Raw genomic sequence first — 20739 nt, 5'->3', positions numbered from 1 at the left:
TAGGAAACACTGCCGATTTTGCAGGTTATCAAATACTTGTTCTCCCCACAGTATTTAGGTAGCCATTTCCCCATTGTGCTTTGTGGGATCTTGTCTAGGTATAGTTGCCTGCGAGCACTACTTTGAGCGTTATTGTTTTTGTTCTTTAAGTTTCTCTTCCAAATAAAAGGATGGAAACATACCACGCTGCATCTTGGTCCATTCCTTATAGCGATCGTGACAGTATGTAGAGATTAATCCACTTCAAACCTAACCATTAGGTATCCGTTCAGTTGGTCACCAACAACAACATGGTCCTGAGACACTCTAAGTTAACTTTGTACTCTTTAACTATCTAAATCTATATCTATCTTGTTTTTTGTAGAGATCATTCCACTTAAAGGGATTGGAGGAGTTGGTTACAAATGGTAGCATTGTCCTTTGACACGCTCCCACCAATGAATTCTAATTTACAGGATTTGACTTTGTTAACTTTGCACTATTAAAACATTCCCAACATATTTGATGTCTAATTTTAGTAGATTAATCCACTTAAAGGGATCATCTGAGTTGGTCACAAATGGGAGCATGGTCTTGTGACACGCTCATACTGTCTCCTACCGTTGAATCCTAATTAAAAGGATATGGTTCATGACAGGCCCAAAGAAGTTCCTTGTTGAGGAATGAGGCACCAACTGTCAACACTAATGCATATGTAACACTCCCCAGGATCGAGGCAGAGCAGGCTAAGATGTGTGGGGGTAGCTCCAGGGGAAGCAACACCTTAGACCTAGCCCATTAACACTTCTCATCTCTATTACCCACTGAAATGTAATGAGTTGTTTCAGGCACCGCTGTGTTTTTACTTTTACGGTGACAACCATTCGTAGTTACCCATGTACTAACTTTGGTTGTAGTTACTGTAGGCCGACCAAATTTTACAGCTATTCTATTTGCAATTGATTTAGGTCACTTCTCTCATTTCTGCTGTATTAATTGTTGTTTTTTCTTTGATTTTCAGATCGTAGAAAGGTGTGCACGAGTACAGAAAAGTACAGTATGTAGCACAGGTACAGTATGTGCCTGCAGCATGTTGAAGTGAATAGGTTCAGTGCAGTACAGTTTCCTGAAAAGAGAATGATTGAGGACCAGTGCTTTTTTTAGTCCACAGTACATCTATGTCTATGCTATTGAGGTGATCTTGACCATGCTCATTATTACACCTTCATTCTAAAATATCCACTACAGACCACTTGACCAAGATCCACTTTTTGATCGAAACATGGTGTAGGCCTAACTAGCCTAGTTACAATTAAGTGGTGGAGCAATTGTGTGTGCAGGCCCTACTTTCTTTCTACAAGTTTTCTTTGGCCCAGCGCCTCCTAACAATTGATGTGCATTGTTCTTAGACTGTTATGTCCGGAAGGATCCAAAAGGGACAGTCAGAGGAAGATGACCGTGTGCTGGAAAAACAACTGCTCTGTCTCCTGTTGTCAGCTACGTCCCCCCAATTACTTCCTATCCAAAACGGTCTTTGTTCCTGCCTAAACTAAGCTCAATTCCACTTATTTATGAGGGATGTTCTGCCTGCACACTGTCTCTCACTGCTCGAAGCTTTTCATTTCAGTACTGTCAGATGTATTATACTGGTGGTTGCAAAGCTACCACCAGAGAGGAAAACAGTTGTTTGCTCACCATCACTGCTTCAACAGAAGTGTTCTAGCTGCCCATTCGTTGAGCATCATTTAAAAAGGGATTAGCCACGCAAATGAACCCCTATCCCTTTAAGTGGGCTGAAAGTTCAGCAGCAGCTGAGTTCTTCTCTGCTAATTACAGCTGAATGACTGCTAAATTAAACAGCAAATTAGAGACATCAGCTGCTTAATATGATTCACACCCAATTTCCTCCTTGACGTCTCTCTTCTCTCTATAGCTGCAGATTTTTGAGCCTCTACTGTGATCTCTGAGAGATGATGCATTTAATCTTCCTTGAAGACCTGATTCTAAAGGGAGTAGGCTACTGCATACTGCATACTTTTCAGGATGTACAGTGCCTTGCGAAAGTATTCGGCCCCCTTGAACTTTGCGACCTTTTGCCACATTTCAGGCTTCAAACATAAAGATATAAAACTGTATTTTTTGGTGAAGAATCAACAACAAGTGGGACACAATCATGAAGTGGAACGACATTTATTGGATATTTCAAACCTTTTTAACAAATCAAAAACTGAAAAATTGGGCGTGCAAAATTATTCAGCCCCTTTACTTTCAGTGCAGCAAACTCTCTCCAGAAGTTCAGGGAGGATCTCTGAATGACCCAATGTTGACCTAAATGACTAATGATGATAAATACAATCCACCTGTGTGTAATCAAGTCTCCGTATAAATGCACCTGCACTGTGATAGTCTCAGAGGTCCGTTAAAAGCTCAGAGAGCATCATGAAGAACAAGGAACACACCAGGCAGGTCCGAGATACTGTTGTGAAGAAGTTTAAAGCCGGATTTGGATACAAAAAGATTTCCCAAGCTTTAAACATCCCAAGGAGCACTGTGCAAGCGATAATATTGAAATGGAAGGAGTATCAGACCACTGCAAATCTACCAAGACCTGGCCGTCCCTCTAAACTTTCAGCTCATACAAGGAGAAGACTGATCAGAGATGCAGCCAAGAGGCCCATGATCACTCTGGATGAACTGCAGAGATCTACAGCTGAGGTGGGAGACTCTGTCCACAGGACAACAATCAGTCGTATATTGCACAAATCTGGCCTTTATGGAGGAGTGGCAAGAAGAAAGCCATTTCTTAAAGATATCCATAAAAAGTGTTGTTTAAAGTTTGCCACAAGCCACCTGGGAGACACACCAAACATGTGGAAGAAGGTGCTCTGGTCAGATGAAACCAAAATTGAACTTTTTGGCAACAATGCAAAACGTTATCTTTGGCGTAAAAGCAACACAGCTGAACACACCATCCCCACTGTCAAACATGGTGGTGGCAGCATCATGGTTTGGGCCTGCTTTTCTTCAGCAGGGACAGGGAAGATGGTTAAAATTGATGGGAAATTGATGGATGGAGCCAAATACAGGACCATTCTGGAAGAAAACCTGATGGAGTCTGCAAAAGACCTGAGACTGGGACGGAGATTTGTCTTCCAACAAGACAATGATCCAAAACATAAAGCAAAATCTACAATGGAATGGTTCAAAAATAAACATATCCAGGTGTTAGAATGGCCAAGTCAAAGTCCAGACCTGAATCCAATCGAGAATCTGTGGAAAGAACTGAAAACTGCTGTTCACAAATGCTCTCCATCCAACCTCACTGAGCTCGTGCTGTTTTGCAAGGAGGAATGGGAAAAAAATTCAGTCTCTCGATGTGCAAAACTGATAGAGACATACCCCAAGCGACTTACAGCTGTAATCGCAGCAAAAGGTGGCGCTACAAAGTATTAACTGAAGGGGGCTGAATAATTTTGCACGCCCAATTTTTCAGTTTTTGATTTGTTAAAAAAGTTTGAAATATTCAATAAATGTCGTTCCACTTCATGATTGCGTCCCACTTGTTGTTGATTCTTCACAAAAAAATACAGTTTTATATCTTTATGTTTGAAGCCTGAAATGTGGCAAAAAGTCGCAAAGTTCAAGGGGGCCGAATACTTTCGCAAGGCACTGTAAGTTGACTTTAGGTGGCCACTCCAGGAATTGACCTGCTGCCACATATATTTCTTGGTGTTGTGGCTGTTAACAATGGTTGTCCAGTAGAGTTTACCTTTATTTAACTAGGCAAGTCAGTTAAGAATACATTCTTATTTTCAATGACGGCCTAGGAACGGCCTATTCAGGGGCAGAACAACAGATTTGTACCTTGTCAGCTCGGGGGTTTGAACTTGCAACCGGTTACTAGTCCAACACTATAACCACTAGGCTACCCTGCCACCCTAGATGAGCTACATTCTACTATAATAGGCTAGCTAAACCTTATATCTTTAGAGTATGCCTAGCTAGCCACCTGACTAACACACTAGAATGGTGCATCATTGGTGAGTCCAAAGATACCTCGAACCCTGAACTAAAAGAAACCCAAAAGAGTCTATTCATTTACATTCTCATATACTGAAGTTGGACAGAATTGTATCACTGTGTTGTTAGGTTTTTGCAACCTAGGTTCAAAGGCCTTGCTTTCATCCCTTACCCCAGGCAATAGTGAGAGCTGTGAGCCTATGCCATTATTAAGGGTGGATATTCATTCATGGGCACAGGAAGTGGAATGATCACAAGACCCCACTTATCTGAACTAAGGGCTGATTTGACTTCAAAGGTCCATTCACAGTTGGTGGTATTTCTGGTTCTGAAGCCTGGGTCTGCCTCCACTTCTCCACTCTGGACAGTTATCACCTAGTTTGTGTCCCAAATGGAATCCTAGTCCATATATAGTGCACTACATTTGACCAGGGCCAATAGGGCTCTATATGTGAAATAGGGTGCCATACTGTATGGGATGCAACCCTACACTGTTCAAATACCTCTGGTCCAAACCATGAAGGCACCGGCAGCCCCATGTTTTATTCAAATTTGCAATTTAATTAAAAAAATATAACCAATAGCTATGAAATGTGTCCTTGTGTGTGTGCACTTATGTAAAACCAAAGTTTAACTAACCAGTGTTTTTGAAGACCATCAACAAAGGCGTGTATAGGCGTGTATAGAACTGATTGTAACTTTTTTGTTCCTCTGAGAATATTAAATACTTACAAACAGTAAATGCATTCAAACAGAATGAATGAGAGCTTATGGCAAATTGCTTTTCAAAACAAATGAAAGACACACGCAGGAATTGAGTTTGTTTGTTATTTTCTAGTTATCTTACAGGAGCTCATGAGTAAGCCCAAAGCTTTATAAATGTTTAAACACATAATGAAAATGCATAACAGACACTCGTAATTTTTCACAATAACACTACAAATACTTTTCCTTTTCATCGTCTTACGGTTTCTTACAATATACAGTGCAGGAGTATATGGATGTAATGGAAGGTATTGGTATACAGTACAGGACTGTATGGGGTAATGGAAGGTATTGGTATACAGTACAGGACTGTATGGGGTAATGGAAGGTATTGGTATACAGTACAGGACTGTACGGGGTAATAGATAGTATTTGTGTACAGTACAGGACTGTATGGGGTAATGGATAGTATTTGTGTACAGGACTGTATGGAGAATGGAAGGTATTGGTATACAGTACAGGACTGTATGGGGTAATGGAAGGTATTGGTATACAGTACAGGACTGTATGGGGTAATCGAAAGTATTTGTGTACAGGACTGTATGGAGAATGGAAGGTATTGGTATACAGTACAGGACTGTATGGGGTAATGGAAGGTATTGGTATACAGTACAGGACTGTACGGGGTAATGGAAGGTATTGGTATACAGTACAGGACTGTATGGGGTAATGGAAAGTATTGGTGTACAGGACTGTATGGATAAATGGAAGGTATTGGTATGCAGTACAGGACTGTATGGAGTAAAGGATGACAACTAACAGGGTGGGAAATAAACAAAGGAATTCAAGTTAATTTTCTAGCTACAGTGTGTTCCATTTCTACATTACAGCAGGTGTTGCTCTAGTCCTCTTATTTGTCAAAGATAATGAATTGCATTGATTGATATCCTTGACATCTCTGCAAATGAGTTCATCCCGGCATGGTCAGAGTCCCCCCCCCCCCCCCCCCCCCCACCACCACTCCCCCCAGAATAAAAAAAATGGAATGTGTCAGCCAGACAGCCACTCACATACTATAGATTACCGATCGCTGCCCATGATGCTGAAATTGCGATATGTCTATGCGGCTGCCTATCAAATTGATGATAGGCTTTCTGTGGTGCCAGGGCATGTAGCCTATAGTTTTGCTTTAGCTAATGGATACAGGTTTATTGGTAGGCCTATTTGGTCATCATTCTCACGTTAATCCTAACATTTCACTTAGCTATGCACGGTGTCGCAATACTGACATTTAGACTGCTGACCGGCTGCAATAATGTAATTTACTTCAAACAATGCAGATTGTAACAGCATACTAATCAGCTACCAATATATTATTTTTATATACTGTACAACTGTCCTGTATAGCGTACCTGAACCTGCATGACGTAAGCAATCCTCTTGCTCTCTCCCAACTTGGATAGAAAGTTGTGGTGCGTCAAACCAGTCTCTTAATGCTAAATAATACAGTCAGTCCATTCTCAAAACACTAGCTTACTAGGGATCGATTCATTATGCAGTATAGCCTACTATCTACAGGTACAGTATTAAGCTGCTATTTAGCTGCAATTTATACACTTTTTATAAAAATGTAACATCAAACAGTCAAGCAATTTTCCTGAAGTATTCATTGCTGTCTCTCTCTCTCTCTCTTTTCTTTCTCGTAGGAAAAGGTTTCTGCGTCAATACTCTTTTTTTTCTACGTATAGGGCTATAGTAACTACAGTAGGCGACTGTGTTGCCTTTTACGACGGCCTGTAGGCCTAAGTTGCGGGCTCTACTTTTTTCTATACTAAGTATTGACAACCCAGACAGTCTTTTCTGAGACGTGTATTATATGTACATTACGCTGCACACAATTTAAACTTAGTCTTTAATGATGTATGACAAGATAAGGGACTGTTGCTAATGCAACCACACAACTGAAAAACCTGGTTCGCCAGTACGAACGAAATCACAAACCACTTTTTGTTTGAGCCCTCAAGAACCGTTGTCCACTAAAGATGATAATCTGTTTGCATCTACCAATGTATTGTCTGTCCTGTATCCAGACGATCTGTCCACAGAGCTTCCTTTACAGTTAATCTCTTTCCGTAATGTGTTGAGGCCAAGTAAAGCTGTTGCAGAACCAACCCAGCCAGCCAGCAACTGCTTATTTCAAGCACCACTCCCTTCTGCCCAGTTTCCCTGATTTTGTTACGGCAATCAAGCTGTTTTTAACCATCCCTGCAACCGTCGCTTCTGCAGAGAGATCGTTTTCTAAACTAAAACTAATAAAGGACTACTTAAGAAGCATTAGACTATCGGTCTGATATGTGCCTTTGAAGACCTGATTAAGGACCACATTGCACTGGTGGCGTCGCAGACTTGACCACGGCATTTGTTCACTGATATCCCCACACTTTCAATCAGTTCAATGATTTATTTTTCGAGCCCTGAGGCACTTTAATCAGTCACATTCTTGAAGCCCAAGAAACAACACTTAGCTTTCTAGTATATATGGAAATTAAAAAGGTTTATGAATAAGTTATCGGAGGGTTACTGGCGAAAAATGATGTCTACATTTTTTTTTTTTTTACTTCAATGGCAGGCGCATGGGCCCCCCTGCCTTGGCTGCGGGGGTGTCCGGTACGCCAGTGTCATGACAACGCTGAGAAGGATGAGTTCTTCTCCTCTCTTCTGGACTCCTTCCTTTGTGGTTTATAGTGCTATTGATCCAAGCCTCATACCATCTGTCTCTCCAACACATTGCTATTACTGCTGCTGCCTTTCGACAAACCCAGATTTGTCTCCCCTGTTTTTGATGCTCATATTCTCAAAAAATATTTTTCTTGTGCCCAGTTATTTGTGTCATAAGTGAGCATTTTCTAAAAAATATATATTCTCTTCTATCCTTCATTTATCTTAAGGCAGATATGAGGTATGTTTGCAGTTTTTCCCAATTGTTTACACACTAAAATTGACGTGAGTGCAAAGGGTCCTACAGTGAGGAAAAAACTATTTCATCCCCTGCTGATTTTGTACGTTTGCCCACTGACAAAGAAATGATCCGTCTATAATTTTAATGGTAGGTTTATTTGAACAGTGAGAGACAGAATAACAACAAAAAAATCCAGAAAAACGCATGTTATAAATTGATGTGCATTTTAATGAGGCAAATAAGTATTTGACCCCCCTGCAAAACATGACTTAGTACTTGGGGGCAAAACCCTTGTTGGCAATCACAGAGGTCAGACGTGTCTTGTAGTTGGCCACCATTTTTGCACACATCTCAGGAGGGATTTTGTCCCACTCGTCTTTGCAGATCTTCTCCAAGTCATTAAGGTTTCGAGGCTGACGTTTGGCAACTCGAACCTTCAGCTCCCTCCACAGATGTTCTATGGGATTAAGGTTTGGAGACTGGCTAGGCCACTCCAGGACATTAATATGCTTCTTCTTGAGCCACTCCTTTGTTGCCTTGGCTGTGTGTTTTGGGTCATTTTCATGCTGGAATACCCATCCACGACCCATTTTCAATGCCCTGGCTGAGGGAAAGAGGTTCTCACCCAAGATTTGACGGTACTTTGCCCCGTCCATCGTCGCTTTGATGTGGTGAAGTTGTCCTGTCCCCTTAACAGAAAAACACCCCCAAAGCATAATGTTTCCACCTCCATGTTTGATGGTGGGGATGGTGTTCTTGGGGTCATAGGCAGCATTCCTCCTCCTCCAAACACAGCGAGTTGAGTTGATGCCAAAGAGCTCCATTTTTGTCTCATTTGACCACAACACTTTCCCCCAGTTGTCCTCTGAATCATTCAGACGTTCACTGGTAAACCTCAGACGGGCATGTATATGTGCTTTCTTGAGCAGGGGGACCTTGTGGGCGCTGCAGGATTTCAGTCCTTCATGGCGTAGTATGTTACCAATTGTTTTCTTGGTGACTATGGTCCCAGCTGCCTTGAGATCATTGACAAGATCATCTCGTGTAGTTATGGGCTGATTCCTCACCATTCTCATGATCATTGACACTCCACGAGGTGAGATCTTGCATGGAGCCCCAGGCCGAGGGAGATTGACAGTTCTTTTGTGTTTCTTCCATTTGCAAATAATCGCACCAACTGTTGTCACCTTCTCACCAAGCTGCTTGGCGATGGTCTTGTAGCCCATTCCAGCCTTGTGTGGGTCTACAATCTTGTCCCTGACATCCTTGGAGAGCTCTTTGGTCTTGAGAGGGGGTCAAATACTTATTTACCTCATTAAAATGCAAATCAATTTATAAAATTTTTGACATGTGCTTTTCTGGATTTTTTTGTTGTTATTCTGTCTCTCACTGTTCAAATAAACCTACCACTAAAATTATAGACTGATCCTTTCTTTGTCAGTGGGCAAACGTACAAAATCAGCAGGGGATCAAATACTTTTTCCCTCACTGTATGTGTATCTGGTGTAGAGAGTCAGGCGCAGGACAGAAGATATGAGTAATCAACGTGCTTTTACTCAAAATGTCAAAAATACAAAGTAACAAATACACGCACACCATGACATACCGAAAATACAATAAACACTCACACACAAAAAAACATGGGGGAACAGAGGGTTAAATAATGAACAAGTAATTGTGGGATTGAAATCAGGTGTGTAAAACAAAGACAAAACAAATGGAAAATGAAAAGTGGATCGATGGTGGCTAGAAGGCCGGTGACGTCGACCGCGGAATGCAGCCCGAACTTCGGCGGAAGTCGTGACAGTGAGGCACAATGACCCAAACCTGTAATTCATTTAGCAGAACCCTACATCAAATCTGCAATACTACAATACTGCTTCACACTCAGATTGCAATTCAATAGCAAACATTTAGCAAAACACAACACACTATTCTCTACCTTTGGTATAACCTTCACAACTGAAATGTATTTTGTGCAAATAAAAAGAAACACTGTTCAACAAGCTAAGCTCAATTACCAATTGATCACTTTCACTCTTCACTTGTGCAAACACTAATTTCGTGAATGCAAAACTAACAATCAGACCTTTTGTGTGAATTAAAAAGACCACAGGTGTTTGGAGAACAATGGAAGCAAACTTGGCAGAGTAAAGAAAGTAAAGGTAAAGGTGGAGGTGGGGTAGAGGAAGACCAAGAACAAGGAGAGTAATCTCTGATGAAATTTGGGCGACTTTGATGTACCATGTGGTCAACCAAGGTTTGACCTGGATAAAGGATGGGTAGAGAGTGAAGCCCAATCTGAGCAACTTCACCGTAGCATCCATCATCTGGACGTTACAAAATGAAAATAGGTATGTATACTACTTTTTACTACTTGACAGTAGTACAGCATAAAGCACAGAAAATACTGTAGATTCCAATACATACTGTAAAGGGAAACAAAGTAAATGTTTAATGTATTACTGTATGTATGAAATTAGGAGCTATACTACTTTGTAACAGGTTTGTCTTGTATACTGTATTACTGTAGTGTTTACTGTACTGTATGCTATTTTGTTTTTGTAGAACGCGTCTATTTACAGACGAACAGCAGGCTGCCATTGTGCAAATGGTAGTTGAAAATAATGCCATAAGACTGTGGGAAATCCAAAAACAGATTATTGAAAACCCTGCCATCTTCCACAACATCAGAGTGAGCTTTTCAACCATAGTCCGCATCCTGCATTTGTGTTCCTTTCTTGTTTGAGTACACACAAACACAGTATAACAACAGCTTAGTCTTTACACTAAAATAACTTCTGATAGTAGTGTTTTGAATATGTACAATTAGTGTGATCTCGGTTGTCACTAAGTTAGTGTGTGTGTGTGTGTCATTTTTTATGCAGAGTTTCATTTTAAGCAGAAAGTATGTGATTTTGATTGCTGTGTTTTATTGTGCTAGATGTCTGTGGAGTTTGGGGAAATTGGATAACTGTTTTGTTTAGATTTTTTGTGTACCTGAGACGTAGTTTCAGCAAACGTGTGTTTACAATTCGGAAAATCTGTAATATGCCAGTGTATTTTTTGACTTACTTTAAGACATTTCGATAAAAAAAAAGGGTATTATTGAATATGGTAATTCATGCACTCAGTATGATTGATATAAATGTAACTGCCTGTCTTTGATTGTGTTTGTATGTGGGTGTGTCCCTCCCTGCGCACTAAAATATCTACAGTGCCTTGTAAAAGTATTCATACCCCTTGGATTTCATTTTTTTTTATTGTGTTACAAAGTGGAATTAGAATTGATTGTAAACAGAAATGTCAACAATCTACTGAAAATACTCTGTAATGACAAAGTGGAAGATTTTTTTGTTTGTTTGTTTTTGACTGATAAAAATGTAATAACTAAAATATAGTCGTTGCATAAGTATTCAGCCCAAATTAGTTCAGGAGTAAAATTTGGTTGAACAAATCCATAAGTTACATGGACTCACTCTGTGTAAAATAATAGGGATTGACATGATTTGTGATTTGTGATCCTTCCTCTGTCCCCAATACATACATCTGTAAGGTCCCTTAGTCAAGCAGAGATTAAACTACAGAGAGTAGGGATTGGTAGATGGATACCATTATCAAATCAGAAATGGAATATCTAATTAAGCATGGTCAATTTAATAATTATGCCGTGAATTATGTATTAAACCACCCAGACACATCAAATATACAGTCGTCCTTCTAAACTGAGCTGCAGGACAGAAATTAAACTGCTCAGTGACGATACCATGAGTCTATTGGTGGTTGTAAAACATTTACCAAGTTCAATGACTGTGATGGGAAAAAACACCAAAACATGCATCTTGCATGCAACAAGGCACTAAAGTAATACTGCAAGGAAAATGTGGCAAAGAAATTAACTTTATGTCCTGAATGCAAAGCCTTCTGTTTGGGGGAAATCCAGCACAACACATCACTGAGTAACTGCCTCTTAATTTTCAAACATGGTGGTGGCTGCATCATGGTATGGGTATGCTTGACATCAGCAAATACTAGGGCAGTTTTTCAGGATAAAAATAAATTAGATGGAGCTAAGCACAGGCAAAATCCGAGAAAAACCTGCTTCGGTCTGCTTTACACCAGACACTGGGAGAGGAATTCACCTTTCAGCAGGATAATAACCTACATCACAAGGCCAAATCTGCACTGGAGTTGCTTAACAAGAAGACAAGAAGGTTCCTGAGTGGCCAAGTTACCATTTTGACTTAAATCTGTTTCAAAATCTATGCCAACATCTTGAAGAATTATTAAAATAATAATGGCTAATATTGCACGATCAAGGTTTGTAAAGCTCTTAGAGATTTGACCAAGAAGACTGACAGCTGTGATCACTGCCAGAAAGCTTAAATTCTTGTTAATCTAACTGCACTGTCCAATTTACAGTAGCTATTACAGCGAAAGAATACCAACCTCTTGTTTGAGGAGAGTGCACAATTTTGAACATAAAAAGTTATTAATAAACTAATTTGGCATATTTGGTCTTGAAACAACATTCTGAACAGAAATGCATTGGTTCATTGGATCAGTCTAAAACGTTTCACATCCACTGCTGCCATCTAGTGGCCAGAATTTATCTTGCACCTGGGCTGGAATAATACATCATGGTCTTTCTCTTGTATTTCAAAGATGATGGTACAAAAAAATACACAAGAACGGTTGTTTTTATCTTTGTATTATCTTTTACCAGATCTTTTGTGTGTTATTCTCCTACATTCCTTTCACATTTCCACAAACTTCTAAGTGTTTACTTTCAAATGGTACCAAGACTATGCATATCCTTGCATCAGGGCCTGAGCTACAGGCAGATAGATTTGGGTATGTCATTTCAGGCGAAAATTGAAAAAATTGGCAGATCCTTAAGAAGTTTTAATATAATATAAAATGTAGTCATTGCATAACATTTTCTTCCACTTTGACACTATTTTGTGTAGATTGTTGACACAAAATTACAATTAAATCCATTTCATCTCACTTTGTAGCACAATAAAATGTGAAGAAATCCAATGGGTCTGAATACTTTTGCAAGGCACTGTCTGGTCGTCCCTGTTCTGTCTTCCTTGTCATCAGCAGCACCAGCCACCTGCGGGCATGTTTCCTCTCTCATCTCACCATCACCCCCATTCCAGAACTATTAAAAAGCATTGGCTTGTAGGCTTGGGAAGGGCTAAAAGCAATTTTAATTATTTGAATTAGTCTTAGTGGCAATCAAGAGCTAACCTTTCAGACTGCATCATCCCTTCAGGGGCATATGTGTGAGGGGAGGCTTTGCAGGGGTGTTGTGTGTGTGCGTCATGTGTGTGTGCATGTGTATGTACATGCATACATGCTTGTGTGTGCGTGTGTGCGTGTGTGTGTGTGTGTCTGAGGTTGTGACTGGTCACGGCAGGCCTCTGCACACACACAGGGTATTGCAACGAAAACTTGATTACCAACAACGATGAGACGGCCTACAGGGAGGAGGTGAGGGCCCTCGGAGTGTGGTGTCAGGAAAATAACCTCACACTCAACGTCAACAAAACTAAGGAGATGATTGTGGACTTCAGGAAACAGCAGAGGGAACACCCCCCTATCCACATCGATGGAACAGTAGTGGAGAGGGTAGCAAGTTTTAAGTTCCTCGGCATACACATCACAGACAAACTGAATTGGTCCACTCACACAGACAGCATCGTGAAGAAGGCGCAGCAGCGCCTCTTCAACCTCAGGAGGCTGAAGAAATTCGGCTTGTCACCAAAAGCACTCACAAACTTCTACAGATGCACAATCGAGAGCATCCTGGCGGGCTGTATCACCGCCTGGTATGGCAACTGCACCGCCCTCAACCGTAAGGCTCTCCAGAGGGTAGTGAGGTCTGCACAACGCATCACCGGGGGCAAACTACCTGCCCTCCAGGACACCTACACCACCCGATGTCACAGGAAGGCCATAAAGATCATCAAGGACATCAACCACCCGAGCCACTGCCTGTTCACCCCGCTATCATCCAGAAGGCGAGGTCAGTACAGGTGCATCAAAGCTGGGACCGAGAGACTGAAAAACAGCTTCTATCTCAAGGCCATCAGACTGTTAAACAGCCACCACTAACACTGAGTGGCTGCTGCCAACACACTGACACTGACTCAACTCCAGCCACTTTAATAATGGGAATTGATGGGAAATGATGTAAATATATCACTAGCCACTTTAAACAAAGCTACCTTATATAAATGTTACTTACCCTACATTATTCATCTCATATGCATACGTATATACTGTACTCTATATCATCGACGGTATCCTTATGTAATACATGTATCACTAGCCACTTTATACTATACTATGCCACTTTGTTTACATACTCATCTCATTTGTACATACTGTACCCGATACCATCTACTGTATCTTGCCTATGCTGCTCTGTACCATCACTCATTCATATATCCTTATGTACATATTCTTTATCCCCTTACACTGTGTACAAGACAGTAGTTTTGGAATTGTTAGTTAGATTACTTGTTATTACTGCATTGTCGGAACTAGAAGCACAAGCATTTCGCTACACTCGCATTAACATCTGCTAACCATGTGTATGTGACAAATAAAATTTGATTTGATTTGATTTGAATAATCTCATTCTCTCATCACCTAACATCAACCAACCGGATGTCAAAAAGCTCTGCTGTGATTTCAGTTGTATTAATAAAAATAATCCAGTAGATGGGACTGATATAGAGCCAAATATGCTCCACAATAATGCAGCAATAAGGTCAAATAAAATAACAACAACAACAAAGTAAACGGGATAAGATAGAACAGAGGAGGCAGGAGCAAACAAGCAAGGAAACCACTTCCAGCCAAACACTATTGGATGTCATTGTCAAACACAAGCATTTCGATTGTTTTGGCCAACGGAATATCGAAATGTCCCATTCCAAGAAGAAGAGGAGGAACAGGGTTAAATTCACTGGTGCATATCGAACAAGATATTTGCACTCAGATACATTTTGTTTGTACTTCATCTAATTGCCACGGGGGACAGGGAACTGATGGGCTGCACCTGTACAAAATGCACATGATATGTTATTATCAGTGAAGTAATACAGCATCACATGATTTCATTCTCCCACAAGCAGCAATTTCATAGCAGCTACGTCAGATGCAAATTGCCTATTTGTTTTTTCATCAAAAATAGCACCCTATTTCCATAGCCTGTAAAACATGAAATCGTTCCACTCTATAATTGCGCGATAATCAATACAAATGTAGGACGTTTACAGATTATTGAGGCACAAGACTTTTATGGGAGCCAATCATTACATTGTTGTCTATGTCATGCTAATGGTACAACCAGTCTAGGACTAAGCCTGCAGATCCATAGAATACAGATCATGTATTCTAAGAAGAGCTATAGCAGGAAGTCAGCATATGGTGCCTGGAGCAGACGGATGTTTCTGTCTGTGACTCTGGTTATCATCTATCCCCAATGGAACAATGACATATTAGTGCTATTCAAGTAAACAAGTTGTACTACTTTGAGATGCATCTCTACTAAAGGGACCCTGATCCATTATGAATACATTATAGCTATAATAAACTTCATAGGTGTTCAAGTTGGAGAGGATTTCAATTGAATCATTATTTTCTAGATCCTTCTTTTCCATTTCAAAGCTAGGTGTTCCAAGTTCACATATTGATCGTTGTTCAGAAGCCTTTAAGTGGAAACAGAACACTCACCATGCCCATCAATGTTCTTCTGTCTATCGTCTGCAGTAACTCACAGCTAGGCCTCTGATAGGCCGTTGTCCTCTGAATGCAGCTGTGGAAACCACAACGTAGCATTTTTCTCTGCTCTATGTTTCCCCATCCTCTTGTAATGATAGCATATAGTAAAGCACTGGCACTTCACACATACAGTTGGCAAACACTAGTGAGTAAGATGTGAAAATAGCACCAATTTTTTTCGAGGAGCTAGGCTTGGTACTCTAGCACAGCCCCAAGACAGTCAGATTGTACCTTAGAAGGGTGACCCATATCCATCAATGCAGCATATACAGTGCCTTGCGAAAGTATTCGGCCCCCGTGAACTTTGCGACCTTTTTCCACATTTCAGGCTTCAAACATAAAGATATAAAACTGTATTTTTTTGTGAAGAATCAACAACAAGTGGGACACAATCATGAAGTGGAACAACATTTATTGGATATTTCAAACTTTTTTAACAAATCAAAAACTGAAAAATTGGGCGTGCAAAATTATTCAGCCCCCTTAAGTTAATACTCGTAGCGCCACCTTTTGCTGCGATTACAGCTGTAAGTCGCTTGGGGTATGTCTCTATCAGTTTTGCACATTGAGAGACTGAATTTTTTTCCCATTCCTCCTTGCAAAACAGCTCGAGCTCAGTGAGGTTGGATGGAGAGCATTTGTGAACAGCAGTTTTCAGTTCTTTCCACAGATTCTCGATTGGATTCAGGTCTGGACTTTGACTTGGCCATTCTAACACCTGGATATGTCTATTTTTGAACCATTCCATTGTAGATTTTGCTTTATGTTTTGGATCATTGTCTTGTTGGAAGACAAATCTCCGTCCCAGTCTCAGGTCTTTTGCAGACTCCATCAGGTTTTCTTCCAGAATGGTCCTGTATTTGGCTCCATCCATCAATTTCCCATCAATTTTAACCATCTTCCCTGTCCCTGCTGAAGAAAAGCAGGCCCAAACCATGATGCTGCCACCACCATGTTTGACAGTGGGGATGGTGTGTTCAGCTGTGTTGCTTTTACGCCAAACATAACATTTTGCATTGTTGCCAAAAAGTTCAATTTTGGTTTCATCTGACCCGAGCACCTTCTTCCACATGTTTGGTGTGTCTCCCAGGTGGCTTGTGGCAAACTTTAAACAACACTTTTTATGGATATCTTTAAGAAATGGCTTTCTTCTTGCCACTCTTCCATAAAGGCCAGATTTGTGCAATATACGACTGATTGTGGAGAGTCTCCCACCTCAGCTGTAGATCTCTGCAGTTCATCCAGAGTGATCATGGGCCTCTTGGCTGCATCTCTGATCAGTCTTCTCCTTGTATGAGCTGAAAGTTTAGAGGGACGGCCAGGTCTTGGTAGATTTGCAGTGGTCTGATACTCCTTCCATTTCAATATTATCGCTTGCACAGTGCTCCTTGGGATGTTTAAAGCTTGGGAAATCTTTTTGTATCCAAATCCGGCTTTAAACTTCTTCACAACAGTATCTCGGACCTGCCTGGTGTGTTCCTTGTTCTTCATGATGCTCTCTGCGCTTTTAAAGGACCTCTGAGACTATCACAGTGCAGGTGCATTTATACGGAGACTTGATTACACACAGGTGGATTGTATTTATCATCATTAGTCATTTAGGTCAACATTGGATCATTCAGAGATCCTCACTGAACTTCTGGAGAGAGTTTGCTGCACTGAAAGTAAAGGGGTTGAATAATTTTGCACGCCCAAATTTTCAGTTTTTGATTTGTTAAAAAAGTTTGAAATATCCAATAAATGTCGTTCCACTTCATGATTGTGTCCCACTTGTTGTTGATTCTTCACAAAAAAATACAGTTTTATATCTTTATGTTTGAAGCCTGAAATGTGGCAAAAGGTCGCAAAGTTCAAGGGGGCCGAATACTTTCGCAAGGCACTGTATACTAGGAAGCTGTTTGTGTCTCTATAACTACACTAGATTCCATTTTGAGTCCCTTTTATGAAGATCAAGCCCTGCCACAGCTGACGGTTTGCATAATTATACATACATGATTTTAAAAAAAACACAAATAAACAGGCTAAAGAGCATACAGTTTCTAATCGTCAGAAAACCCCCATGTGGCTCACAAATGTGTATTACATGGATAAAAGATTAAACTATGATTGACTCATGAGCCAAAGGCTGAAAACAACTGATCTTAAATTCTTTCCGCTGTAGCATCTCTAAGCTACAGAATGTGCGTGGCTTTACCATCTGGTACAGTAGATCTACAGTTAACTGCCTAAATAAAAGAAACACTTAAGTAAATGAGGGATACAAAGTATATTGAAGCAGGGGCTTCCACACAGGTGTGGTTCCTGAGTTAATTAAGCCTTTAATGCTTATAGTCTGGTATAAAAATGCCCAGTTGCCCGTTATTTTCGCTACCAGGCTAGAAAAGATCTCAGTGAGTGTGAAGGACGAGCCTCAAAGGAGCGTAGGGGGTTTAAGGGTGTGTGCGGTGTGTGTGTCAATTACATAACAAAGTACACCGTTCATGGCATTAATTGACTCATCAAACAATGAGTCAATGACATTGGTGTTAAAAATTCCAAATGATGTTATATCACTTTCCCATGTATCACTCTATAAAACATTTTTTAAAGTGGAACCCCTCCTCTAGCAAGTCTGCCTTTATATAATACCAAACATATTGCTGCCTGTCATCAACTGAAACACTTCACTGCGACATCCTAGCTAATCTGTGGAGAGATTAGGATGCGTAGAGTGGAGCACATCGGAGTGGCCTCTTCCTGCTTTTATCTTAGACAAAAGACAGCACCTTCCCAACAGGTTGTTCCTCAGAACAAGTGTTACACAGCTTTGCTCTAGCCTGGGTTGTGTCTCATTACGGTTGGATGAGTTTTGTGTGTGTGTGCATGTGCGCGTGTGTGCGTGTGTGAGCGTACATCAGACAGAATGATGAATAGGTCTTCCGGTCCCCACAATTTCCCTGAGCCTTTATAAAGCAGGTGGCTTCAATCTGCTTACAGCAAATATGCCCCATCCAGTATAATGTATGTAAATGTACAACAAGTATGGCATTGATTATGGTAATCAGATGCACCGACCCAAAGCTCACACATGAATGAGATTTAAACCCATAATTAATTTATGCAGGATGCCAGATTTATAGGTCTAGCTTCTCATTATACAAGTTAATTTGGGGTTCAGGAATAGTATGGCAGTTATTTATACATATGGCACAGTGCTTCCAAGGTGTATCTTCTAGCTTATCTCTCACAGGCGAATTGGAAGGGGACTAGCCATATGACATCCCGTGGGACATCCCGTTCCACTGAAGTCCATCTGGCAGTTTTTACAGGTGAACTGTTAATATCCCATTCGACTTTTGCAAAGAGCTGACGCATTTATCCAGTCAAGCAACTCAACCTAGTGCCAGGGTTGAGGTCAATTGAATTTCAATTCCAGTCAATTCAGGAAGTACACTGAAATTACAATAAAAATTCTCGTCAACATATTTCAATGAGGAAAATGTGGAATTGGAATTTGGTTCTTTCTGAATTGACTGGAATTTAAATGGAGTTCCCCCCAACCCTGCCTGGTGCACATCTTGTTTTAGCGGAGTAGCCCTACTTATTAAAGGCATTGCACGGGTCTGATAGGCAGATAGCCTGGTTAGCCAATGTGCGGGAGCACTGGTTGGTCGGCCCAATTGAGGTAGTATGTACATGAATGTATAGTTAAAGTGACTATGGATACATGATAAACAGAGAGTAGTAGCAGCATAAAAAGAGGGGTGGGGGAGGGCACACAATGCAAATAGTCCGGGTAGCCATTTGATTACCTGTTCAGGAGTCTTATGGTTTGGGGGTAAAAACTGTTGAGAAGCTTTTTTGTCCTAGACTTGGTACTCCGGTACCGCTTGCCATGCAGTTGTAGAGAGAACAGTCTATAAATAACACTTTCAATATTTGGAAGACCCTCAGTCCTCTACACAATATTGTGCTGCTGATGCCAGGTGCCATAGTAGTCTCTTTCTGCTGTAAAGCAGAGGGTCACCAAGCATGTGGTGCAGGTGATGGGGGACTTCATTTTGCAAAGAACACAGCGACGCCTCCATGCTGTGCCCTTTTGGCCCTGAGGCTCCTCCATGCCTGCAGAAATACATTTGGGCAGATGAACACCACTTGTGGCAGGAGCAGAAGGGACAGAGGTAGAGGGGCCAGAACGTTGTGCAGTGGTGCTGTGGTGCTGTAGCCAGCAAAGCTCCTTGATGAGCAGCTCTCTGAAGGCTAGCTGTGAGATGGGGGGCTTTCCACAGCTCTTAGCCATTTCCTTGTGTAGGATGAATGCATTCACCGCAGCAATGTCGATGAAATGATAGAAGAAGGTCTTGTACCATTTCATCGTCTTATGGAGAACATTGCAGTAGCCTATCAGCGCATCTGACAGGTCCACACCTCCCATGCTCTTGTTCTAGTCCTTTATTGCAGTTGGAATGGGGACATTTTTTGCGGTCCATGCCCCAGTAGCGCTGAGACAACAGGCGTCCGGCTGGATGAACCAGCTTCAGTGGGGGATGGACACCTTGGCACTGGGGGCTCCCATTCAGAGTCAGTGTCACTGTGAAAGAAAATGTTCAGTTAGAATAGTTTCACATTTGATCCCTGTATCAACAGGTATAATATACAGATATATATAGAGTACAGGGAACATAAGGTTGAATATATTATTAAAGACCTGCTAGATCTACTGTCTCATTTATATTATGACAGACCAGCTAGATCTACACATACATACAAACATACCCCCACCCACAATATATAGCCAACGTGTACTTTACACATTTCATTACATTTGTGTATATTGCTACTAAAATGTAAAAAAATCACAAATAATATTTTATATTATTAATTTCAAACAACGGCATTAGCATGAGAAGAACTTACCACTCCAAAAAGATGTCCTCTCCGTTCAAAAAAATATCCTCCATTTGGGAATCAAAGCTATGCTAGCTAAATGAATTGTCCTTCAACAATCTCTGTCTCACTTTCCCAATCAATTTCTTCTAAAATTGTGTGTATATCTAGATTTAGATTTAGCTTCCCCCGACTTATTTGCCATACTGATTGATATATAAACAGCTAAAGATGCCCTTTACCAAAATAGTGAGTAACATGAGTGGCTCCTTCCAGTATCAATCTTCAATGGCGAATGACCCTCTTTACGCCGGAGTTTACTACATGGGTTGGTCTTCCAACACATAACCATTACATATTGCCGTTTACCTCAGCTCATTGGCTATCGATCATGCTAGATTTCAAGACGA

Source organism: Oncorhynchus mykiss, chromosome 12 (assembly GCF_013265735.2).
Source record: "Oncorhynchus mykiss isolate Arlee chromosome 12, USDA_OmykA_1.1, whole genome shotgun sequence".
NCBI lineage: Eukaryota > Metazoa > Chordata > Actinopteri > Salmoniformes > Salmonidae > Oncorhynchus > Oncorhynchus mykiss.
Note: the sequence above shows the minus strand (reverse complement) of the source record.